Consider the following 26,806-nt stretch of genomic DNA (forward strand, 5'->3'; position numbering starts at 1 on the left):
TGGTCTATGGAAAACAGACCCAATTCCTTCAGAGATCATCCACGAGCTCCCTTAATCTGGCCCCACACTTTTTCCCAGCCGTGTTTGACTTCAATCTCCTCTGTGCCTGTATCACATAAGCCTAAACTTAAGAACCCCAAGCCCACTCTTTTCTTTACTCATTCTATTGCCTCTTCTAGAAGTAACGTTTCTAACTCCAACGCTGACTGCTAAAATTACCTTCCCACTTCCACTCTGATGCCATCTTCTCATGAATCCCTCCTGGCAACACCTTAGTTAAAAACGGCTGCTCCCTCCAACTCCACAATACCCATTTAACCTTTATTTGTTGCACTCGCTGAATTCCACCTGGGGCTACTGTGACTTATAAAGGTATATGTCTACCTTAGAACATTCTATCACTGAGATTCACAGAGTCAACAAGGTGTCGGGCCCTGTGACAGCTAATAGGTGAAACAAGAGACATAGATCTCTGCCTTCACAGAGGTTACAATCTTACAGGATTTCTCATCTCGAGTTTCTCCTTTGAATGACCAAACACACTATATAGTCTCTGTTCCTCCATGAATGATGCCATTCTAGGTCATAAAAGAGATGTAAACTCATTGCATACAGCAGATGCTTTTTAGAAGTGGTTCTCCAGACTTCCATGGTGGTTCAGTGCTTAAGAATCTGCCTGCCAATGCAAGGGACATGGGTTCAATCCCCAGTCTGGGAAAATTCCGTATGCTGTGTGGGCAACTGAGCCGGTGCACAGTAACTTCTGAGCCCACACTCTAGAGCCTCAAGCCGCAACCACTGGGCCCATGTGCTACAACTACTGAAGCCCACACACCCTACAGCCTGGGCTCTGCAACAAGAGAAGACACCACAGTAAGAAGCCTCCACTCAAAGCAACTAGAGAAAGCCTGCCTGCAGCAACGAAGACCCAGCACAGCCAAATATAAGTAAATAAATACTTCTTTTTGTTATATTGGTTTTTTTATTTAAATTTATTTTCATTGGAGGCTATTTACTTTAGAATATTGTATTGGTTTTGCCATACATCAACATAAACCCGCCAAAGTAGCTCTCCAAGTATTATACATGTGCTCAGTCACGCCCAGCTCTTTGCGGCCCAGTGGATTGTAGCCCGCCAGGCTCCTCTGTCCATGGGACTTTCCAGGCAAGAACACTGGAGTGGGCTGCCATTTCCTACTCCAGGAAAGTATCATATATAGATGTCCTGAAGGTCCTCAAGACTTTTTCAGAGGGGCCCCTGAGGTCAAAACTAACTCCAAATAATCTTAAGACACAGTTTCCCATTTCACTCTTATTTTTCTTTCAGATTTGTGATACAGTCCTCCGGAGAATGCATGGTGTGTGATTTAACACAGACTGAAGGCATAGGTAGATAAGAGAATTCAGCTGTCTTCCATTAAGCCAGTCATTAAACAGATATACAAAAATGCAACACCAAGCTTGTCGCTAACTTATTTTTGGTTTGTAAAAGGCAGATTTCATTCAAAGATACATTACTTTTATTTAACATATCTAACAGTTTACTGTTACTCTTTAATTACCAAAGTTTTTCAAACTGATATCTTAATTTCTGATACTGTAAATACCAATGGTAGGGGGAGGCTTCCCAGGTGGTACAGCAGTAAAGAATCCACCTGCCAATTCAGGAGCCACAGGAGATGTGGGGTCAATGTCTGGGTCAGGAAGATCCCTTGGGGAAAGGAATGGCAACCCACTCCAGTATTCTTGCCTGAGAAATCCCATGGACAGAGGAGCCTGGCTGGCCATAGTCCATGGGGTCGCAAAGAGTCAGACACGATTGAGTGACTGGGCCCGCACACAAATACCAATGGATATAACCCACATGAACAAAACTTCCTCAGGTTTTTCAACAACCATCGAGTGTGTAAAGGAATCCTGAGGCCACAAAGCTTGCGAACGGCTACCTTAGAGAGCAGGGACTCATGTGTTTCTGTGGAGCCCCAGTCAAGAAGGTCTGAGTGATTAGTTGAGTGATTTGTAATTGCACTGTTCCCGAACGTGTCCTCTGTTAAAGCAACTATTCATCCTCCGTGTGAGATGAATTGATTATTGAAGCTGGAGCACCTAGCACAGAGGCAGCCAATAAATACTTGAGAGAAGGAAAGAAGGAAGGAAGGAGGGGAAGAGAGGATGGGATGGAGAGAGGAAGGGAAACAGGAAGGAAGGAGGGAAAAGAAGGAGACGTGTCTCCTTCGTTCCTCAAAAATTCTACCACAGTAATCTGTCCACTGAAATTATTAACCTTCAAGTAAATATGTCACATTGATATGATTTCTAAGGTGATTAAGATGCCAGTAGTCTTATCTGATATGTTGGTACGTCCCAAATACAGCTTAGAAACCATTATTTTAAAGACAAAGTTTTAAAGAATCTTCTCATAAATAAATGAACAAACATTTACGCACACTAATCCTTCAATCGGAGAAGACAATGGCACCCCACTCCAGTACTCTTGTCTGGAAAATCACATGGACGGAGGAGCCTGGTAGGCTGCAGTCCATAGGGTCGCTGAGTCGGACACGGCTGAGTGACTTCACTTTCGCTTTTCACTTTCATGCATTGGAGAAGGACATGGCAACCCACTCCAGTGTTCTTGCCTGGAGAATCCCAGGGAAGGGGGAGCCTGGTAGGCTGCCGTCTATGGGGTCGCACAGAGTTGGACACCACTGAAGCAACTTAGCAGCAGCGGCAGCAATCCTTTAATATCAGAGGATAATTTTAAGATACAGAAAGATACAAATTAGGCAAACAGATGCAGTCAATTTGGTTGTGTATGCATAAGTTATCTTCCTTACGGATAATAAAATCTCAATAATTAGAGGTGACTTCCTATAGTAAAATACTTTATCCCTAGATTTAGAGTAAGAATGGGTAGAATTAAACCAAAGATAATAAATGGGGGCAGGTCAAAGCAAAACTGGGCATAGGCAAGTCTATCTTCAAGATCCTCTGAATCTCTATCTGGCCTATTCTTCCCCTTCAGCTGCCCATGATGATGCTTGTCATCCCTATGATGTCCCTTCACTGACCAAGCCCACCCTCACCAAGGTACTCCACTCGGCCTGGCCTTCAGGGCATTAATCTATGCTTTAATTCAATTTGTACAATTTAATCCATATAATTTTTACAGTCAAAAAGAAAGTTAAACATCATCTATCACAACTCCCTCATACACAATTGAAACTCAACCAGGTTAAGACTTGACCCAACAGGTATTAATTCATGACAAAGCTGCAGTGAGAATCTAACATCAAGTTCTCTTCCTTTTCCAGAAATAATGTAATGAAAAATTTTAAATAATCTGCTAGACCCCTTACAAAGCAGTCTGTTGCAGACCACTCTTAATTCCCTCTCCACGTAACAACTTTCCCTATATATTCCATTTCCTTAACATAGTCTCCTGTTAATGCAGTAAGACAGTTAACCAACCATGAATTTTATCTATATTCAAAATCCATTAAAGTCAATCATACTTTAACTGAGGTTAGTTTATCAGGTTAGTTCTCCAGCCACTTTACCTCATAATATTGGGGGGCCTCACAGCATAGCTTGTGGCATCTTAGTTCTCCAACCAATTCTCCAGACCCCAGCAGTGAAAATACCAAGTTCTAACCGCTGGACCACCAGGGAATTCTCATCAGATTTCCATTGTAATAGGAACAGTCTTCAACCAAAGGAGTAAGTGGGAAACTCACACATTATATCAGGGTCAGAAACATGAGAACTGAGAACCAGAGGACATTCTGGCTCCTTAAATCATGACACAAAGTCAGAGAGAAATATATACACATGGTGCGTGCATGCTCAGTAGCTTCGGTCGTGTACGACTCTTTGCAACAATATGGAGTGCAGCCTGCCAGGCTCCTCTGTCCATGGGGTTCACCAGGCAAAAACACTGGAGTGGGCTGCTATGCCCTCCTCTAGGGATCTTCCCAACCCAGGGCTCAACACAGCGTCTCCTGCATCTCCCGCATTGCAGGTGGATTCTTTACCACTGAGCCACCTGGAAAGAGAAGCTCTCTCTCTATATATATGTATGGATATGGATAGATATATAAATAGAGAGAAAGAAAGAAAAAGAAACAGAGGAAGGAGAAAGAAAATAACAAGCAGAAAAAATACAGCCCAAGGGACTTGTAGAAAAATAACTAGACTACCAAAAAATGCATCGAAAATTGTACCTCTGGATATAATTTGGAAATTGTACAATCTGGAAAGCAGCCTAACAGCCTTCTTCGCTTTATCAACCAGTCAGCATATATTCATGCTGTACTAACAAGTATCAGGCACTGTGCTAGGCATAGACAAGTCAAAGATAATTAGATCTGGCTCAAATTACTCACAGGCTAAGGTGGAGAGATAGACATTAAACAGTTAATAAAACACTGTAGTAATGCAATGAGAAGCTCCAATCTTTTGGCCACCTGATGGGAAGAGCCAACTCATTGGAAAAGACCCTGATGCTTGGGAAGACTAAAGGCAGGAGAAGGGGGAGACAGAGGATGAGATGGTTGGATGGCATCACCAACTCAACAGACATGAGTTTGAGCAAACTCTGAGAGACAGTGAAGGACAGGGAAGCCTGGCGTGCTGCTGTTCATGGGGTCACAAGCAGGTGGATGTGACTGAGCAATTGAACAACAAAATGCAGTGAGATAGACATGCATAGGCTGCAGTGAGAACACCTCAGCCTTATGGAAGGATTCAGGAAGGGTTTCTGGAAGGAGATAACATCTGATGAAGTCTAATGTGAGTCTAAGCAGCGCCTCTCGAACACAAAACCACCTGAGAATCTTGTGGGAAAAATTCTGAATCAGTAGATGTAGGAGAGACTTGGGATGCTGTGACTCTAATCAAGCTCCAGACAGTGTTTGAGCTGTTGGTCCCCAGATCATTCTTTGAATTGCAAAGGTCTTTAAAAATGGCCAATGACTAAGTAAAGGATGGAGAGGGTGAATACAGGCAGAAGAGACAATATGAAGTAAATTACGGAAGAAATACACTTGAGTGTGTGATGAAACTGAAGCACATTGGTGTCCCCAGGTAATTGGAGAGATATTCACTGCTAAATTGGAGGTAGACGGGAGTATGGTATATTTTAAGCAGAGGGGAATTTATTACATAGGCAATGGAGCATATCTAAGTAAGCTGGGTTGTTACACAGTAAAAACTGCACATCAGATCTGGAGGTTTCATTGGTAGAATCACGAGCAAGAAGATAATATGCTAGACTACTTTAAATAAAACGGCTCACAGTGATGATGAGGCCCTAATTTGTGCTGTTAGCAATAGATTTATTTCAAAGGGAACTGATGTGAGAAATGTTAAGTAGATCAATTTATTTTAACTTATTAATTTTAAAAAAAATCAAAAAAGTTGCTATTTCTTTGCATTCTTTGTCATCCAGGTGTCTATTCTTAATCTGACAGTAACCTGTGATCTTGAACAAGACACTTAACTTCTTTTCACACTAGGTTTCACATTTTAAAACAGTAAAGAGTTGACCCAAATAAACACTGTGGTCTCTTTAAACCCTAAACTTTATAATCCTATGAATTAAATTCATCTCTCAGTGGATAGTGCAACCATCAAATATATTCTTAAAGCCTATCACAAGACCTAGAATATATTTAAATATACATTGTATTACTAACTTTGAAGCTACATAGCCAGCAGGTCTGAAAATTTGGGACTTTTAAAATCCTCCCTCTCCTTCACCCATGACATTCATTATTGGGTTCAATTAATTTGCGCTTGTGTCCTACTGATAATTCTTTGGTTTATGCCCTTAGTATTCTTTAGCTGAGCTCCTGCCATAGTAGCTGATAAGTCCCCTGGCTCTAATCTAAACCCCTTTCAAACGTGATTCAAGAAACTGCTTGGTAGCTCAGCGGTAAGGAATCCACCTGCCATGCAGAAGACACGGGTTCAATCCCTGATCCAGGAAAACCCCACATGCATGGAGGAGCTAAGCCCGTGCCCCACAGCTGTTGAGCCCTCACCCTAGAGCCCACAAGCCTTAAGTACTGAGCCCACATACTGCAGCTACTGGAGCCTGAGCACTCAGAGCCTGAGCTGCACAAGAAAAGACAACTCCAGTGAGAAACCCACGCGACGCAGCTAGAGAGTAGCCCCGCTCACCACAACCGGAGAAAACAAAGCAACTTGCAGCAACGAAGATCCAGAGCAACCAAAAATATATAAATTTTAAAAAAAGAAACAGAAGAACTCCAGAGTCAGAAGGACCTGCGCTTAAATGCTAAATCCTCTGCTTCTTGGTTACGTGATTGCTAGCAACTTATTTAACCTCTCTAAACCTGAGTTTCCTTATCTATAAATCATAGGGATGATATGAGAATTAAATGTTTGTAAAGTGCTTAGCACAGTGATTATTACACAGCAAGAACTCCATAAGTGCTAGTTGTCATTCGGAAAGACTAGTCTCATAAAGACTTGAGCAGGCACTTCACAATAGAAGATCAAATGGCCAATAAAAATTAAAACAATTCTTCTTTCTTAGTAGTCAGCAAATGCAAACTACTACTTCATGAGTGGCATGAAGTACAATTAGGTATCCACCTGATCAGCAAATTTTGAGAACTTAAAAATGAAGCGTTGGTGAGGATATAGAGCTTTTTATATACTGCTGATGGGGATGTAAATTCATGCAATCAATTGAGAAAAATATTTGGCATTATTTAGAAAAACTTGGAGAAGGCAGTGGCAACACACTCCAGTACTCTTGCCTGGAAAATCCCATGGACGGAGGAGCCTGGAAGGCTGCAGTCCATGGGGTTGCGAAGAGTTGGACACGACTGAGTGACTTCACTTTCACTTTTCACTTTCATGCGTTGGGAGAAGGAAATGGCAACCCACTCCAGTGTTCTTGCCTGGAGAATCCCAGGGACGGGGGAGCCTGGTGGGCTGCCGTCTATGGGGTCGCACAGAGTCAGACACGACTGAAGCAACTTAGCAGCAGCAGCAGAAAAACTTAATGTGCACAAACCCCAAAACTCAAGAGTTCCTTTCCTTGATATGTATCCTAGAGAAGTTCTTATACATGTGCTCTAGAATCTATGAGCAACAATATATGTGCATAAAAAGTACCATATGTATACTTAATGTTATCATATATAAATATATGTAGTTATTAAAATTTACTTAGTACATTTATATATAAATAACTCAGGTTAATAATTAGGGTTGATTTCCTTTTGGATTGACAGAAGGAAATCAACCCTGAACATTCATTGGAAGGACCGATACTGAAGCTGAATCTCCAATACTTTGACCACCTGATGCAAAGAGCTGACTCATTGGAAAAGACCCTGTTGTTGGGAAAGTTTGAAGGCAAAAGGAGAAGAAAATGACAGAGGATGAGATGGTTAGATAGCATCGTGGACACAATGGACATGAATCTGGGCAAACTCCAGGAGATAGTGAAGGACAGGGAAGCCTGGGACGCTGTAGTTCATAGGGTCGCAAATAGGTGGACTTAATAACTGAACAAAAACAGCATACATAGACAGACACACATAAGTAATATAGAAACAGTCCAAATGTCTATCAATGGTGAAATGGATAAGTAAATTTTGATGTAGTCATAGAGTCAAATACTACTTAAGTTACTTGAATAAACTACATACATTAACATGAGCCTTACAGTATTTCACAGGTTTCCCTGATAGCTCAGTTGGTAAAGAATCCACCTGCAATGCAGGAGACCCCAGTTTGATTCCTGGGTTGGGCAGATCCGCTGGAGAAGGGATAGACTACCCATTCCAGTATTCTTGGGCTTCCCTGGTGGCTCAGCTAGTAAAGAATCTGCCTACAATGTGGGTTTGACCCACTCCAGTATTCTTGCCTGGAGAATTCCATGGTCCATTGGGTCACAAGAGTCAGACATGACTGAGCAACTTTCACTTTCATTAGAGGGTTTCACAAAATCAAATGATTAAGAATATATATATATATACACTACCATGGCTTCCCTAGTGGCTCAGACAGTAAAGAATATGCCTGCAATGCAGGAGACCCAGGTTCAATCCCTGGGTCATGAAGATACCCTTGAGAAGGGAATGGCAACCCACTCCAGCATTCTTGCCCAAAGAATTCCATGGGAAGAGGAACCTGATGGGCTGTGATTCATGGGGTCACAAAGGGTCAGACACGACTGAGCAACCGTCACTTTCTTTCACCACGATTACAAGATTGAAAACCTACAAAGAAAGGCAAGGGGATAAGTGACAAAAGGCAAAGTAGTGGTTACCTCTAGCGGGGAAGGAAAAGCACGAGGTCTTAGAGGAGCACAAAGGGCTTACTGGGAGTCTGCTGCTGCTGCTAAGGCGCTTCAGTTGTGTCCGACTCTGTGCGACCCCATAGACGGCAGCCCATCAGGCTCCCCGTCCCTGGGATTCTCCAGGCAAGAACACTGAAGTGGGTTGCTGGTTATACAAGGTTTGCTTTGTAATTATTCTTTAATTGAATTTGTTTTATGTACTCTTCTGCTGCTAAGTTGCTTCAGTCGTGTCCAACTCTGCGCGACCCCATAAATGGCAGCCCACCAGGCTCCCCCATCCCTGGGATTCTCCAGGCAAGGATGCTGGAGTGGGTTGCCATTTCCTTCTCCAATGCATGAACATGAAAAGTGAAAGTGAAGTCGCTCAGTCGTGTCTCACCCTCAGCGACCCCATGGACTGCAGCCTTCCAGGCTCCTCCGTCCATGGGATCTAGAGTACATGGTATTTTCTAAAAAATAAGTTTCATCACATCATTCTACTTAAAATCTTTCAGAGGTTCTTTATTGTGGAATAAAATACAAACTCCTTAGCTTTGTCTTTAAAACCCTTTCATGTTATAGCTCCTGTACCTTTCTTCAGCTTTATCTTTACCATACCCATTTATGCCCCAGTGCAGTAAATGACATCTAGCTCCCCCATCAATCATACTCCCTCAAGTCTCTAGGCCCTCGAAAAATGTTCTCACTGTTCCCCTTCTTCTAGCTAACCTCTTATTGCCCTTAACATTCAGCTAAAATCTTGCTCCCTCTGGGAAGCCTTCCCTTCCAAACCCCCATCCCATCTGTCTTTGACTCTCCTCTATGGCACTTCCTTCAGCACTGGATGGCTACCCACTTAATAGCAATGGATAAGTACCCCACTCTTTAGAAATCACTCCCTTTTCTAATGACATACTTTATCACAAGTGTCACATACTTTAAACACAGCTCCTTTAAAGCAGGTGCTGTCTTTTTCATCTATCCCAAGTGCAAAGGATGATATCTATACTGCAGATTCTCAGTAAAGGTTTGCTTAATGAATACATGTTTAAGAGGGGGCAATATATATTTTCGACATCACTGGGAATGACCTGTAACTCAAAAGATTAACTTCAGCCATAAAAAAAAATCGCCCTTGTTTGAAATCAAAATGGTTGATTACTGGCAATTACATATGTTTCTCAGTCATAACAAACACTCATTTAACACATATTGATTAAGCACAGCATAGTGATGACTATTATATCTGCTTCCTCAATGTAATCATAATCAGACTGTAATGAGAATCATGATGTGAAAAAAGCACAAGGTTAATTTCATTAATACTCCACAGTTATGGGTTATGCATTGATTCATAGGGCAGCCTATATACCCAGAGTTATATAAGCCACTAAGCAAATGAAAGAGAGATATTGATCACCCATTCAGAACAGCTTCTTTTGGAGTCTTATAAGCATCACTGTCATAATCTATTTCTCAGAGATGTTTTTTGACAGATTATACCTGGTTCATCTCCATTGGAGTCTATTGATTATTGACATTGGCAACTATGATGCATCAAGTATTTGATTAAAAAATATATTTTGCCTATGTGAGCTGATATTTTTATAAAATAATAAGATTTTAAAGTGATTCCAAATAGCAAAGCAGCTGGATCCATTTTTAGTACTGTCTTTATTAAGCAAAGAATTTGTAGGCTATAATGTTCACAAATGGAGTTTTATAAAACTATGATGTGGTTTCTCTTCCCTTATGTCTAAAGATCTAAATGTTATGTTAATATATATCACATATATCTTATATACACATGTGTATGTACATGCATGCTGTGTATATGCTAAGTTGCTTCAGTCATGTCTGACTCTTTGCAACCCTATATGGACTGTAGCCCACCAGGCTCCTCTGTCCATGGGATTCTCCAGGCAAGAATACTGGAGTGGGTTGCTATGGCCTCCTCCAGGGGATCTTCCCAACCCAGAGATCGAACCAGCGTCTCCTGTGTCTTCAGCATCTCTTGTGTCTCCTGCATTAGCAGGTGGGTTCTTTACCACTAGCACCACCTGAGAAGCCCCATATACAAGCATATAAGTTCCTGAAAGGAATTAAGTGTTAGAATTTAGATCAGAACCAATATTCTACTAGAGAAGATGAAGCAGTAAAATGTAGAATTATGTTGCAGATAATAAATGCCACTGAAAAATACTGTTATGTAAATACCCAACTGTTATGCAGCCACAGGAAATTGCTCACTGCAATCATCTTACTTAGACTAGCATCATCCAGGGTGGTAGCATCATGGTGCTGTATGACGCACTTATGCACCTAAAGACCTCAAGCTCCTTCACGTGGTATTAATAGCATAGCACCACACCATCAGTTAAACACTGATTTTCACCTCTTTAGTTGACATGATTTGGGAGCAGTATTTCTTCAGATCCACACACTAAATCATATGCAATATTTAAATTGGTTATATAGATCACATGTTTCCTGCTAAGGAATATTTTTAAGTTTTCAACTCACCACTGCTTGTACAGTTTCTCATCTACAGGAAATGGGTCTAATTCAACAGCTTCTTGCCTGAGTCGCCATAACAGAGATCTGAGATGGTGTCGCCGTGGGTGTTTCTCACGCTAGCCTAAAATCAAAGCAAAAACACAATCAAGTTTGATTTTACCATTTCAGTGGGGATTTCACCTGCATTTAGAAAAATCAAAAGACTAACAAAGACGTTGGGGGATGGGTAGTGAGCACACAAGGGGAAGGAATAAAATCTCAACATAGTTCACTCTGTTCAAATTTATCAAACACTAGAACTCTGGTATGGCCATCACCAGAGTAGCTGGATATTTTAAAATCTGAACATAAGCCCAAGTAGTAATTGTTACTTTGGTCGACATGGATTTGAGTTTGTGATAGGAGGCACCCTATTCAGCTTCAACTATAAGCTCCCTGTAACATGTCTGCACAGTCTGCTCCTGATAAAGAACAATGGGTTCATGTGGAAAAATGCATTACAGAGTCGTCGATAAAGGAGAAGTTGGAAAATTTTCTGAACTGTGTGAAATAAAATGAAACTAAACTGAATTTGAGCAACCATACTCCAACAAAAATTATTTAATAAAGAAGGCAAAAAATAAATTAAAATGTTAAAAACTGAAGTTGGTGTAAAGCTAGAAAGAGGCCTAATGCACATTTTTCCATAATCTGATCCAGCTACAGAAGTAGGTTTGTAACTTCAGTCTGCTACTGTTCCTTTTTGACTTCGTATTGGAAAAAAATCTCAGGACTGGGCCAGTTTTCTATGTTCTAGCGCTTCCCTGGGAGAAGGAAATGGCAACCCACTCCAGTGTTCTTGCCTGGAGAACCCCAGGGACGGGGGAGCCTGGTGGGCTGCCGTCTGTGGGGTCTCACAGAGTCGGACACGACTGAAGTGACTTAGCAGCAGCAGCAGCAGGGCTTCCCATGTAGCTCAGTGGTAAGGAACCCACCTGCCAAGGTAGGAGATGCAGGTTAAGTCCCTGAGTCGGGAAGAACCCCTGGAGGAGGAAATGGCACCCCACTCCAGTATTCTTGCCTGGAAAATCCCATGGATAGAGGAGCCTGGCAAACTCCAGTCCACGGGGTTGCAAAAAGTCAGACATGACTGAGCACACACACACTTGTTCCAAGCAAGAGTTCCCTTCCAGGCCAAGTACTTAGGACTGTTGTTGGACTTCTCCTCCACCACATCTTCCTGCCTTCCCATCCCAACATGGCCTACCACCATTTCAGAAAGGGTGAATTTCTTTCTCCTGTGAATCCCTATTGCATTTGTTGAATAGGGACACTTGCTCATATACCACGTTTGTTATTTAACCTCATCTCCCTAAATGACTATAAGCTCCCTAATGGCAGAAGCTGTGTTGTATGTGTGTGTGTTAGTTGCTCAGTCATGTCTAACTCTTTGAGAGTCCATGAACTCCTCTGTCCATGGGATTTCCCAAGGGAAAATACTGGAGTGGGTAACCATTCCCTTCTCCAAGGGATCTTCCTGACCCAGGGATCAAACCCAGGTCTCCTACATGGCAGGCCGATGCTTTACCATCTCAGCCACCAGGGAGGCCCAGAAGCTGTGTTACAGTTTCAAACTCTGTCACCCACAGTACTTAGATAACTCTGTGCATGGGATACCTTCATTCATGGAATAGTGATTGTGCCCCTACTATGCACCAGGCAGACACAGTCAGTGCCTGACAGAGATTATAACTGAGTAGTGAATACGTGAAGCCCAGGAAGCGGCAATTACTGTGCTCCAGGATAAGTGCTATGACGGAGGAAGCACAGACGCTGAATGAACACTGCCAAGTAACAGACACACCAGCCTGACTTCTCTATCCGGGCTTTCAGATCCTATTTCCAATGCATGAGAAGAGGATGATTACTTTAAGAAACTCATTTTCACAAAGTACATGAAGCACCCAAGCAGGTTAACATCCAAAACCCAGGAGGCGGTTTTACATCTATGAAGACAAGTCAGTACTGGGTTATGTGTTTGTTTTCCTACTTACTCATACACACACACACACATACACACACACAATGTAGCAGAAGTCTTGTTTGTTATTATGCAGGCCACTCTGCAAATGCCTAATTGCCCTGGAGGAGAATTTCATTTTATACCTGTGTGCCATGTGAGGTTTTAGAGCAGCTATGGGTTAGGAATGCTTCTAAGGAAACTTCAGCTCTTTCTTTCTCCACTCAAAATTTAATTTCCATTCCTAGGAGCATTAGTTCTATAAGCCTATGAGTTTCACATCTCACAGTCACCAGGGATAAGACCAGTGAGAAAGGCTTGTTATAAATCTAAAATGTCAATTCAACTAGAAAATCCTTTATCAAAAACAATTAGAAACTTGCAGTCCACTTTTTCAACTAAAAAATGTTTCTTTCAATTTAAGAATTTTCAAATATCACCTGAAGTCTCCATTTAGAGTTTCTACCAAGATTCACAATTAAGAAACAGAGTTCTCTTTCATTAAATAGTGGGGGGAAACAGAATCTGAAACATACAGGCTTTCCACTTTTCCCTCTTTGCCTTGATTTTCTTATAAGGATAAAATGTACTCAAACTAAAATATCTTTAGTCAAAACCCTTACAAGTCTGCTATGAAAATACGTACAGACAGGTACATTTCTGAAAATCCAGGCTCCAGATCCAAATTAAATTTTCAATCAATTTGCAGCATTATCTTGTATCTGAATCAGCAACAGTATCTTATTTCAGACTTATGCAATGCAATAAATATCTCTCATATGCTAAAGAAGCAAATGGATTCTGTTCTTTATCAATAAGCATCTCCCCCTGCAGTCTATGGGCCCAACTTTTCCCACAAGTCCTTAGTCCTCGGAAGAAGCTGTAAGAGATGCAAATATGGTAGGAAGGACGCCCTCAGCCTAGAGCAAACAAGGCACTATACCTCTTTGTGTCATCCTTGGACACTTTGTGCCTCTTTTTTGCGTAAGTGTTGCAATGTCCAACCAAAAGCATAAAAGAGACTACAAGACAAAACAGGGGCAATGGAGAAAGAATTTAAAATGTCAGTTTATCACTTCTTATTCTAAGTGAAGCAAGTCTCTCTTGCTTTGAGTTCATTATTCTCACTAGCAACTAAGCAATCATTTGACTTAAGCACACCAATCCCATGTAAAGTCTTATAGCTACAAATGGGACCTGCAGCCAGAACTAGATCAGGAGGGCAGAGCATCTGCCCTCATGCTTAACAAGAGAAACCCAATTTGCCTTCTTTCCCTGACCATCTGTATTCAAAGACTAAGATTCACTTACATAAAGTCACACACACACAAAAAACAAACAAACAAAAACAAAAAGCCCTCCCTTTAAATATGGGAGGCTTTATCACATTACTTAAAAATTAGGCAGATTCCTTTTGCTTATGATATTCCTATAGGATATACTAACAAGGGAAATCCTATGAATTTTCCTGTAATTTTTAAATATACACATATTTTAGGGCATCCACCATCCATTCTCAGTTCATTTCAGCCTTGAAAAATATTGACCACACACTATGAAACCATTAAACCCTAATAGCTGCAGACATACCAGACAATGACAGCAAAAACACAGTTGGTCCCTCTGGGATCTGTTCATGAACATCCCCTTCCAGCCTGGCAAACACGCTCCTCCCCACAGCAGATGCTGTTCTGGGGTAGACAAGCAGGAAGCTGGAGGCAGCACCTGGTCTTTCCCGCTGGACGTATCATTTGTTACTGTCTCATCATCAAGAGTCTTTTCACCCACACTGTGAAGATTTTATAACACCAGGAGACTGTCGGATTAAAGACACCTTGCAACAACGAGAGGGAGTGATGCGCAAATGAGGAAGCAAGAAGACTCTTTTAATATCTAAGGTCATACCACCTTTGTCACTGGATTTTCCAGTTCCGTTGTCAGGGCGAGAAAACCCAGTGTGCTTTGTGTGATCAAATAAGGTAACTTAGTACTTTGTGTCAATTTTAAGAGTGAGATCAAGGTGGTGGAAGGAATACATACCCAGAGATGGCAAAACTGCTACATCCAAACTGTCTGACCCCTATAATCCGATGGCTCCAAAGTGGAGTCGGAAGCTGGCGAGCTCATCCATAGCGTGAGCATCACTGTCTAGATGTACAACAGAAACACTCACCTAAGGCAGAAATTTACAGAAGCCTCTCTGAGAGTCATGGGCCTTCCTGCAACCATTTTAACACATGCATCAGCGTTCTGTGAGATCTTCCGGAGTCTGACAACTGGCAGACGAGGGTCAGAGGGAGAAATCGGACCTCGGACTGGCAATGCCTGGTGCACTTAGACCCAATTTCCTTCCATCTAAACTGTGGCCTGTCCCATAGGACTCAGCCTGCCTCTGTCGGGTCCGTTCATAAAAGTTACTGTCAACACACCAAGGCAGGGAGGGTGGCTGTGCAGACGCTGTGGAGCTCTGCAGCAAAGACAGCCCGTGTAAACAACCTTGTGACTGCCTCAGCGCCAGCTGCCATGGGATAAGCCGCTCTTCTGCTGTGGTTAAATTGCAGTACCCTAGGAATGCATGCATTTAAGGGGGTAAAAGCAGAGACTTGGTCTCTAGATTTAAATGGAGAGGAGGGGGGGAAAAGAAACATGCCTGTAATTTTCTTGAAATGGCTCTAGTCTTGATTTTCTTGAAGATCTTCCTATAAATCACATTTATTTTGCTGCAGGCACAAAGACATCATTCCTGCTAAATATACTGCCCTGGTCCTTTCTGATGATAGATCTTTTTCTCCCAAATGGGCTCTGACATTTCTAGGGGACACAGTATCCCAGTACAGAGTACCTGGGAACCATGCCATAAAGAAAAAAATGCTGCCTGCTGTTGACTAGATCACTTTCTTAAAGGGACCCTTTACCTGTTCGACTGCAGTGCCAATGTTTCCTCATATCTTTAACCTGACCCCCCACCCCCCTGCCGCCGCCACTTCCCATTCTATGTTCCTCTCCCCAGCTCAGATTTAGCCTTGGGTCTCTCTGCAAGAGTAATGCTGTTAGTTTTGCAACTACAAGATAAAAAAATACCATTCCCTAACTAAAGTCTGTAAATATGCCCCCAAATATCTCTTTAAGCGCAACATCTCATGAAGTAAGCATAAACGCATAACTTAAAGATGTGATTTTTTAATGTTTTATGGAGCCCACAGCATTTCTTAAATATGGGACTAAGGCAAGCACTTCTAACAAGCACAGCTGTTTCGCTCTGTCTCTAATTTTCTCTTCCTTTTTGCAGCTCTGCATTGGTCTAAAAAACCCCTGGTCACAATAAAAATGCTCCCTCCCACCCTCTGCCAACCCTTACTCCAAACAGAAAGGTTTCAACACGCCCAAGTCCTAGGAGAGATGCTCGGCACAGAAGGAAAGGCTGGTGGCTTCTTGCCTCAGAGGTAGTTCACTTCATTAATCTCCTATCCACCCCATCTCTGCCCCCCTCTCCCATGCTCACTCTCCCGCCCCACTAGGAGCAATCAATAGACATCACACCACCCTCCAAAAAACCGGTTAGAACCCAGAATGAGCAAAGAGCCACCTACCATTCCGTGCTTGAGAACTACGATCCTGATCCAGCAGTGTTTGCCCCAGAAATCCTCCCTACTTGTCTCTCATTAACCACATTCCAAACTGTAATAAGGAATAGATTGTTTGGAGGTGGGGAAATTGTTTAAAATTAATGATGGACAGGTGATTGCCAAGAAAACCCAAGCGTAAAGTCACTCGAGCCCCTAGGAATCGAGGGGTGAGGAGAAAAATGGAATACTGTAAAAAAGAAAAAGGAAAGAAAAAAGGTAAGTACGGAACAAGCACCAACCACCCCCATAAAAATAAAAAGAGAAGGGGAGGTTTAAAAAAAAAAAACACGAAGAGTGGCTTGCTGAATCACCCTCTCTCACTGCCTGGAAACCATTGTGCAGCGCGATGCTGCCTGTACCATTGTGGAACCGACCAGAGGAGAGGACAGAGGGCTTGGGGAATGGGGTTGCTATGGCAACCAAAAGGAGCACACGTGACGTCAAGGCCCAGAGAGGTCTAGGGAGGGGGCAGAGGGGGGAAAGAAGAGGAAAAAGTCTCTGTGCGTCTGCAGCTACCGTGTTTTCCGATGAAATCAGGACCTGGCGAAATGGAAAGGAGCAGGGTTCGTTGGCGGCCGCTATCAGCACCTAGGATATCAGGCAGCCAGTCTGCGCAACGGAAACAGCTCTCTCCATGCAGCCCTGGCCCAGCACTCGGCAGCGCTCAGAAAACAAATGCTTGCAGACTCAAACACCATTGGAAATGTACTCAATCTATGCTTTTCAACTCACCCAGCTTTTTGCAAACAGCACAAAGGCATGTCGTGCCTCTAAGTGTCAAAGCAAACAAGGATGGTAATAACCTCGGAGGCCAAGTGAGCGTTTGGGTCCCACATTTGAAATGTCACAATCCCTCTTGTCTGTTTCCTTATCTATCAGAGAAATTCCAAATAAACACCAACTAAACCAAAGTCAGCAAACTAATTCTGAGATTGCAGCTTGAATTTAGAAAGAAAATACTGATAATCTGAGTTACCAAATCTAGATTCTTTTTTTTTTTAATTGGATAATTCTTTAGAAAATGGATATAAATTGCATTATTACTATTTGGGGCAGATATCTCAATTTTATTTAAGTAATTTGCCCTATCTTTGACTGTCAGAGTATATTTTTGTCTCCATATATTAATAGTTTGTTAAATGTTAAATATAGGTGCTTAAATATAGATGTCATAGATTATGAAATCTAGAGCATTAATCTGTAAATATTAGATTTCTAGAGTGAGAGTTCAGAATAATGGAATACTCCCACTTTTTTTTAATTATCTTTTTTTTTTTACCTGTTTAAAAATATTTTTTACATAAGTAAATTTTTCAATACATATCTGGCCTAACCAGGCTCAACCCTTGGGCATCTCAGGTTACATAATTGAATCAAATTCCTTTTTTGCTTAAATAACTTTGAGGTGAGTTTCTGTGTATTGCAACCAAGTAAGACTGAGCTTTATACCACTTGACACTATGTTTTAGAACTAGCATACATACATGAATAAGGAGCTTCTTCCATATGTTAACAGAAAAGATACAACTTGCAACAGATACAAATTAAGTAATGATTGATCCAATGAAACACATCATAAAACCATATGGGACCACATCAGATTCCCTCATTTTAGGAGGGAATCAAGGGGGGAAAAAAGTCGTGTGTTTTCTTTTTCATCCATTGGACAAGTTTTTGGATATTGCTTTGTTCTAATTTCAAGTTCAACAAGAAGCAGTTGCTTATTAATTTTTAGTCTTGGCAATGAACCTACAAGACAACTTTGTCTCAAGAAAAATATGTATTAACTAGCCAAACAACTTTATAGCACAATATAATTGGCATTCAAGCTTTTAATTTACTTTATTCTAAGTTTTGATATCAAAAGTTAACTCTTAATAACTGTATATCAATGAGGAAAAAATGAACTTCGACTCCTACCACACACTGCAAACACAAAAATTAATTCAATGTAAATTTACACTGAAACATGAAAGCCAAACTATGTAAAGCTATTAGAATAAAATGTATCTTTCAGAAGAAAAAAACAGCTTTCTGTTCTCAGAGCAGGCAAAGATTTCTTAGGACACAGAAAGTACTCACCATAATAGGAGAAAAAAAAATAGACTTCATCAAAACCAAAAGCTTCCAAAATAACCATTAAGAAAATGAGTAGACAGCCTCAGGCTAGAAGAAAATATTCTTGATAAACATGTCTGAAAATACTCTTGATATTCACAATTTCTAGATTTTTTAAAAATATCCCACAACTCAATGATAAAAACAATTTTGTTTAATGGGCAAAAGTCTTGAGCAGGCATTTGACAAACAAAGATATATATATATAGTCAATAAGTATATTAAAAAGTATTCAACAGAATTGGTCATCAGAGAAATGCAAATTAAAACTACATAAATGCCATTTCACACTCACAAAAAAAATTGGCTAAAATTGGAATGACTAACAACACTAAGTCCTGAGTAGGGTATGGAAATCAGAGCTCTCTTGCGTTACCTGTGGGAATATTAAATGGTAAAACTACTTTGGGAAATGGTTTGATGGTTTTTAAAGATAAGCATATACCTACAGTATGACTCAACAATTCTATTCATAGTCACCTATGAGAACAGAAATATTTGTCTATCAAAAAAAGTTACACTTAAATGTTTATTCCAGCTTTATTTATAATTGGTAAAAACTGGAAACAACTCAAAGTATATCAACGGAAGAATGGGTAAGCAAACTATGGTATATTCATATAATAACATACTGTTTCAGCAATAAAAAAGAATGATAACTATGAATAGGTTAAAACCTATTCATATTTCTTCTATTAGGTGTTAATTCTTGATTTCACAAATGACAGTGGTAGATGCCAACATTGCACTGGGGAATATTTTACTAGGGCTTTAATGCTCAACCTATTCATTTCAGTAATATTTAGATGATTAAAATGTTCTTTTAAGTCTATTCTATACAGCATAGAAAAAAATAATTTCCTGAAATTAGATCGTCTAATACAAGCTAATTTTTAACACTTAAATATATTTCATTCCTTATTGGATAAAACCAAAACTCTTCATTTAAAGTCCTCAGTAAGAGAATATCACATTTTGAGAATGAACTATGGAAATATGCAACAATATAAATGAATCTCAAAAATATGCTATGTTAAAAAAAATGAGACAAAAGAGTGTTTAGTATATAAATCCGTTTACATAAAGCTCTAAGACAGAAATATTCTATGGTGACAGAAATCAGAACTATGATTGAGGGACCACACAGCTGAAGGAAATTTATGTAGTGATGAAAATATTCGACATCTCGATAAAGGTGTTAGTTATTACGTAGATGTAAGCATTTGTCAAAACTCTTCAAATTCTAACTCTTAAGATCAGTGCATTCACTCAGTGTAAATTAAGTTGCTGTTTTCAAAAAATTAAAGTCAATTCCCAAGAAGAAAATTGCTAAATGAACAATAAGTTAGAGTGCCTAAACCTACAAATCTGGTCCTATACCTGAGTCCTGACTTTACAAACCCCAGCAGACCAATAGAGGAAAATAACAGAATGGAAAATACAAGAGATGTGGCGGATTCATGTTGATGTATGGCAAAACCAATACAATATTGTAAAGTAATTAACCTCTAATTAAAATAAATAAATTTATATTTTAAAAAAATAAAAAATAATAATTAAAAAAAAATTAGAGATACCAAGGGAACATTTCATGCAAAGATGGGCACAATAAAGGACAGAAATGGTATGGACTGCCATGGGGTCACTAAGAGTCAGACACGAATGAGCGACTTCACTTTCACTTTTCACTTTCCACTTTCATGCGTTAGAGAAGGAAATGGCAACCCACTCCAGTGTTCTTGCCTGGAGAATCCCAGGGATGGGGGAGCCTGGTGGGCTGCCATCTATGAGGTCGCACAGAGTCGACCACGACTGAAGTGACTTAACAGCAGCAGCAGCAGCAACAGTAGCAGAAGATACTAGGAAGAGGTGGCAGGAATACATCCATCTATACAAAAATGATCTTAATGTCCCAGATAACCACAATGGTGTGATCACTCACCTAGAGCCAGACATCTTGGAGTGCAAAGTCAGGTGGACCTTAGGAAACATCACTATGAACAAAGCTAGTGGAGGTGATGGAATTCTAGCTAAGCTATTTTAAATCCTAAAAGATGATGCTGTGAAAGTGCTGCACTCGAAAACTCAGCAGTGGCCACAGGACTGAAAAAGGTCAGTTTTCATTCCAATCCCAAAGAAAGGCAGTGCCAAAGAATATTCAAACTACCAAACAATTGTGCTCATTTCACATGGTAGTAAAGTAATGCTCAAGATTCTCAGTAATCTTGCAATTACATCTGAGCATTCAAAGTGATGCTCAGGATATAAACCAGGAACTTCCAGATGTTCAAGCTGGATTTAGAAAAGGCAGAGGAAGCAGAGATCAAATTGCCAATATCCATTGGATCATAGAAAAAGCAACAGAACTGCAGAATAACTTCTGCTTCATTGACTACCCTAAAGCCTTTGACTGTGTGGATCACAACAAACTGTGGAACATTCTTAAAGCGATGGGAATACCAGAACACCTTACCTGCCTCCTGCTAAACCTGTATGCAGGTCAAGAAGCAACAGTTAGAACCAAACATGGAACAATGGACTGGTTCCAAATTGGGAAAGGAGTTTGTCAAGGCTGTATATTGTCACCCTGCTTATTTAACGTCTAAGCAGAATACATCATGCAAAATGCTGGGCTGGATGAAGCACAAGCTGGAATTAAGATTGCAGGGGGAAATGTCAGTAAACTCAGATATGCAGATGACACCATCCTTATGGCAGGCAGTGAAGAAGAACTAAAGAGCCTCTTGATGAAGGTGAAAGGGGAGAGTGAAAAAACTGGCTTAAAACTCAACATTCAAAAAACGAAGATCATGGCATCTGGTCCCATCACTTCATGGCAAATAGATGGGGAAACAAAGGAAACAGTGACAAACTTTATTTTCTTGAGCTCCAAACTTGCTGCAGATGGTGACGGAAATCATGAAATTAAAGGATGCTTGAAGTGAAGAGAAGTGAAGTCACTCAGTCATGTCTGACTCTTTGCAACTCCATGGACTGTAGCCCTGCAGGCTCCTCGGTCTATGGGATTTTATAGGCATGAATACTGGAGTGGGTTGCTATCTCTCCTTGGAAAAAAAAAAAAGCTATGACAAACCTAGACAGCATATTAAAAAATAGAGGCGTTACTTTCCAACGAAGGTCCATATAGTCAAGGCTATGTGTTTTTTCAGTAGTCATGTATGCATGTGACAACTAGACCATAAAAAGAGCTGAGTGCCAAAGAACTTGTGCCTTCAAACTGTGGTATTGAAGAAGATTCTTGAGAGTCTCTTAGACTGCAAGGAGATCAAACTGGTCAATCCTAAAAGAAATCAATCTTGAATATTCATTTTAAGGACTGATGCTAAAGCTGAAGCTCTGATACTTTGGCCACCTGATGAGAAGAGTCGACTCATTGGAAAAGACCCTGAGGCTGGGAAAGATTGAGGGCAGGAGGAGAAGGGGACAGCAGAGGACGAGTTGGTTGGATGGCATCACTGATTCAATGGACATGAATTTGAGGAGGCTCCGGGAGATGGTGAAGTACAGGGCAGCTTGATGTGCTGCAGTCGGTGGGGTTGCAAAGAATCAGACATGACTGAGCGACTGGACAACACAGCAAAGCTGACCAAGAAATAGAAACAGCTAAACTCTGGGTCACCAGGATCTTAAGAGACAGAGCAATCCCTCTGAAGTGAGGAAGACAATTGGTGGAGATTTGCCTGACAAACAAGAAATGAGATGTTTAAAAAGAGATTTTTAAGAGATGCCTGGCAAGAATTCCCAGGTTCCTCTGTAGGGATTATTATTCAGCCACAGGAATAAAACTGAAGGAAATGAAGGTGGTCAATACCTGGTTTTCCGAACAATAAATGGCAAAGACCTCAGGGATAGGAGAACATAAAGGGATCAAGTGAGATTTGACTTCCAAGTAGGAATTTAATTTCTAAATCTAAGTCTCAAGTACATTCATGGGGGCTAACTGTAAAACCAATTACTGTACTAAGGTCTTTTGGGCTTCCCTTGTGGATCAGCTGTTAAAGAATCTGCCTGCAATACGGGAGATGTGGGTTCGATCTCTGGGTTGGGAAGATCTCCTGGAGAAGGGAAAGGATACCCCCTCCAGTATTCTGGCCTGGAGAATTCCATGAACCATGTAGCCCATGGGGTCGCAGAGATTTGGACACGAGTGACCAACTTTCAAGGAAGGAAGGTCTCTTACCAAAACTGGTCCCAGAGCAGAGATTAACTGGTTCTCATTTGCCAGGGACTTCCCAGGTTTTAGCAAGTCCACATGCCAGGAAATCCCTCAGGCTTAGGCAAACAGGGAAGGCTGACTGCCCTATTTCAGAATTTAGAATGGACTTGAACCCTCAGATGAGAATTAAAGGTCCCACCTGCAAAGAAATGATACAAATGAACTTATTTACAAAATAGAAACAGATTCATAGACTTAGAGAATGAATTTATGGTTGCTGGGGGGAAGGGTGGGGGGAAGGGATAGTTAGGGAGTTTGGGAGAGATACGTCCACACTGCTATATTTTAAATGGATAACCAACAAGGACCTACTGTACAGCACATGGAACTCTGCTCAATGTTATCTGGCAGCCTGGATGGGAGGGGAGTTTGGGGGAGAATGGATACATATCTGTTTAGGGATGAGTCCCTTTGCTGTTCACCTATCACAACATTGTTAACCAGCTATTGACCAGTTAACATTAACCCCAAAACAAACTAAAAAGTTCAAATAAAATATAATAAAAGCACTGAGAAAAATTGAGGTTAAAAACAACTATTTAAATTTCTTAAAATTAAATCAAAATTTATATCTCAAAATATCTTTTTGAAAGTAATTTTTAATTAATATATTTTATCATTCTACTTGGATAGGAAACACATGGCCAACATCTTACCATGGCCATAATAATCTTCAGTGGAAAGTAACACATTATTGACCAGAGATATACTAATGCCTCGGGTGTTAATTTCTGCAAAAATTCCCCGATCAATACTGTCTTAAAGTATTAATGGTCCCTCATGTGATCCAGTTTCATTTCTGGATATTTTTCTGAAAGAAACAAAAATATTAAATTGAAAAGACACATGCACCTCCATATTCATTGCAGCATTATTTACAACAGCTAAGATATGGAAGCAACTTAAGTATCCACTGATAGATAAATGTATAAAGAAGATATGGTGTATACATAGTGTGCATATATGCACACACATATATTTACTGGTGGCTCAGATGGTATGTATCTGCCTGTAATGCAGGAGACCCGGGTTTGATCCCTAGGTTGGGAAGATCCCCAGGGTTTCTCTGGTCGCTTAGATGGTAAAAAGATCTGCCTGCAAAGTGGGAGACCTGGGTTTGATTCCTGAGTTGGGAAGATCCCCTGGAGAAGGAAATGGCAACATACTCCAGTATTCTTGCCTAGAGAATTCCATTGACAGAGGAGCCTGGCGGGCTACAGTCTGTGGGGTCTCAAAGAGTCAGACACAACTGAGCAACTATCACACACATATATAGTGTATATATATATATAATCACATACAACAGAATATTATTCAGCCATAAAAAGAATGAAATATTGCCATTTTTTACAACATGGATGGACCTTGAAGGAATCACGCTAAGTGAAATAAGAAAGAAAATACACATGATCTCACTTATATGTGGAATCTAAACTAAACTAATGAAAAAACAAAAACAGCTCACAGGTACCGAGACTAGATTGCCAAAAGCAGGGGCTGTGCCATCTGTGCTCAGCTGTGTCTGGGTCTTTTGCGACCTCATGGACTACAGCCCACCAGGCTCCTCTGTCCATGGAATTTTCCAGGAAGGAGTACTTAAGCGGGTGGCCATCATATCTTTGTTGTTGTTGTTGTTGTTGTTCAGTCACTCAGTTGTGTCTGACTCTTTGCGCCCCCATGGACTGCAGCACACCAGGCTTCTCTGTCCTTCACCATCTCCCGGAGCTTGTTCAAACTCATGCCCATTGAGTCAGGGATACCATCCAACCATCTCATCCTCAGTTGTCCCCTTATTCTCCTGCCTTCAATCTTTCCCAGCATCAGGGTCTTTTCTAAAGAGTCAGTTCATCATATCAGGTGGCCAAAGTATTGAAGTTTTAGCTTCAGTCCTTTCAATGAATATTCAGGATTGATTTCCTTTAGGATGGACTGGTTGGATCTCCTTACAGTCCAAGGGACTCTCAAGAGTCTTCTCCAACACCACAGTTGAAAAGCATCAATTCTTTGACCCTTAGCCTTCTTTATGGTCCAACTCTCACATCCATACATGACCACTGGAAAAACCATAGCCTTGACTAGACGGACCTTTGTCGGTAATGTGTCTGCTTTTGAATATGCTATCTAGGTTGGTCATAGCTTTTCTTCCAAGGAGTAAGCGTCTTTTGATTTCATGACTGTAGTCACCATCTGCAGTGATTTTGGAGCCCAAAAAGTAAAGTCTGCCACTGTCTCCACAGTTTCCCCATCTATCTGCCATGAAGTGATGGGACTAGATGACATTATCTTCATTTTCTGAATGTTGAGTTTTAAGCCAGCTTTTTCACTCTCCTCTTTCACCTTCATCAAGAGGCTCCTCAGTTCCTGTTCACTTTCTGTTATAAGGGTGGTGTCATCTACATATCTTAAGTTACCGATATTTCTCCCTGCAATCTTGATTCCAGCTTGTGCTTCATCCAGCCCAGAATTTTGCATGATGCACCCAGAATTTTGCATAGAAGTTAAATAAGCAGGGTGACAATATATATATATAGCCTTGACATACTCCTTTCCCAATTTGGAACCAATCCATTGTTCCATGTTTGGTTCTAACTGTTGCTTCTTGACCTGCATACCAGTTTCTCTGGAGGCAGTAAGGGGTTCTGGTACTCCCATCTCTTTAAGAATTTTCCACCGTTTGTCGTGATTCACACAGTCAAAGGCTTTAGGGTAGTTAATGAAGCAGAAGTAGATGCTTTTCTGCAATTCTCTTGCTTTTTCTATGGTCCAGGGGATGTTGGCAATCTGATCTCTGGTTCCTCTGCCTTTTCTAAATCCAGCTTGAACATCTGGAAGTTCTTGGTTCACATGCTGTTGAAGCCTTGCTTGGAGAATCTTGAGCATTACTTTGCTTGCATGTGAAATGAGTATAGTTGAGTGGTAGTTCGAACATTCTCTGGCATTGCCTTTCTTTGGGATTGGAATGAAAGCTGGCCTTTTCCAGTCCTGTGGCCACTGCTGAGTTTTCCAAATTTGCTGGTATATTGAGTGCAGCACTTTCACAGCATCATCTTTTAGGATTTGAAATACCTCAGCTGGAATTCCTTCACCTCCACCAGCTTTGTTCGTAGTGATACTTACTAAGGATCACCTGACTTCCCACTCCAGGATGTTTGGTGCTAGGTGAGTGATCACATCATTGTGATTATCAGGGTCATTAAGATCTTTTTTTGTATAGTTCTTTGTATTCTTGCCACCCCTTCTTAATATCTAAAAAAAAATTGAACACTAATTTATTTTAAAAGAGTAAATTTTGTGACTTTTCAATGTCAAAAAAGGGAAAGAATCTACCTGTGGATGCCTTTTTCTTCTTAATGAACAGACTTTATTATTTTAAAGTAGTTTTAGGTTTATAAGAATATTGTACAGAGAAATACAGAAAATCCCATATACTCTGCTTCCCTCTCCATGCAGTTTCTGCCATTATTAACATTTTGCATCAATGTGGTAAATTTGTCACAGCTGATGAACCAATGTTAATACATTATCATTCACAGAACCCATAATTTAGATTAGAGTTGACTGTTTGTCTTATGGGCTTCCCAGAGGGCTCAGCAAGTAAAGAATATGTGTGCAATGCAGGAGACACAAGTTCGATCCCTGGGTTAGGAAGATGCCCTGGAGGAGGAAATGGCAGCCCACTCTGGTATTCTTACTTGAAGAATCCCATGGACAGAGGAGTCTGGTGGTCTATAGTTCAAAGAGTCTCAAAGAGTTGGACACAACTGAGCAATTCTACAGATTGCATTCACTTTTAATTTTCTTCCTGCTTAGGAGTCAATTTTGCATTCAGGAAACAACTGTTTTCCTATCAAAAGGAAGTAGATATTGGTCTGCTGAAGGTCTTTCCTACTGGACAAGGAATTATTGCAAGGCTTTAGTGGCAGGAAATGTACCTTGAACCAATTTTTATTAAGCTTATAAAAGCACTGATTTTTTTTTTCAGTGGGAAC

The 26,806-nt window shown here is 40.8% G+C and overlaps 1 protein-coding gene across 12 annotated transcripts in view; it reads right to left on the reverse strand.

Annotated features, from left to right (window-relative positions):
* The window catches only part of MAPK10 (mitogen-activated protein kinase 10), a 415,330-nt gene that overhangs the window by 361,030 nt on the left and 27,494 nt on the right, over positions 1-26,806 (reverse strand). For all 12 annotated transcript variants that reach the window (XM_069593214.1, XM_069593220.1, XM_069593211.1 and 9 more), the window contains one exon: positions 10,844-10,958. The gene's annotated coding sequence lies outside the window, so the exon portion shown is untranslated. The remainder of the gene's footprint in view (positions 1-10,843; positions 10,959-26,806) is intronic.

Source organism: Ovis canadensis, chromosome 6, assembly GCF_042477335.2.
Source record: "Ovis canadensis isolate MfBH-ARS-UI-01 breed Bighorn chromosome 6, ARS-UI_OviCan_v2, whole genome shotgun sequence".
Taxonomy (NCBI): domain Eukaryota; kingdom Metazoa; phylum Chordata; class Mammalia; order Artiodactyla; family Bovidae; genus Ovis; species Ovis canadensis.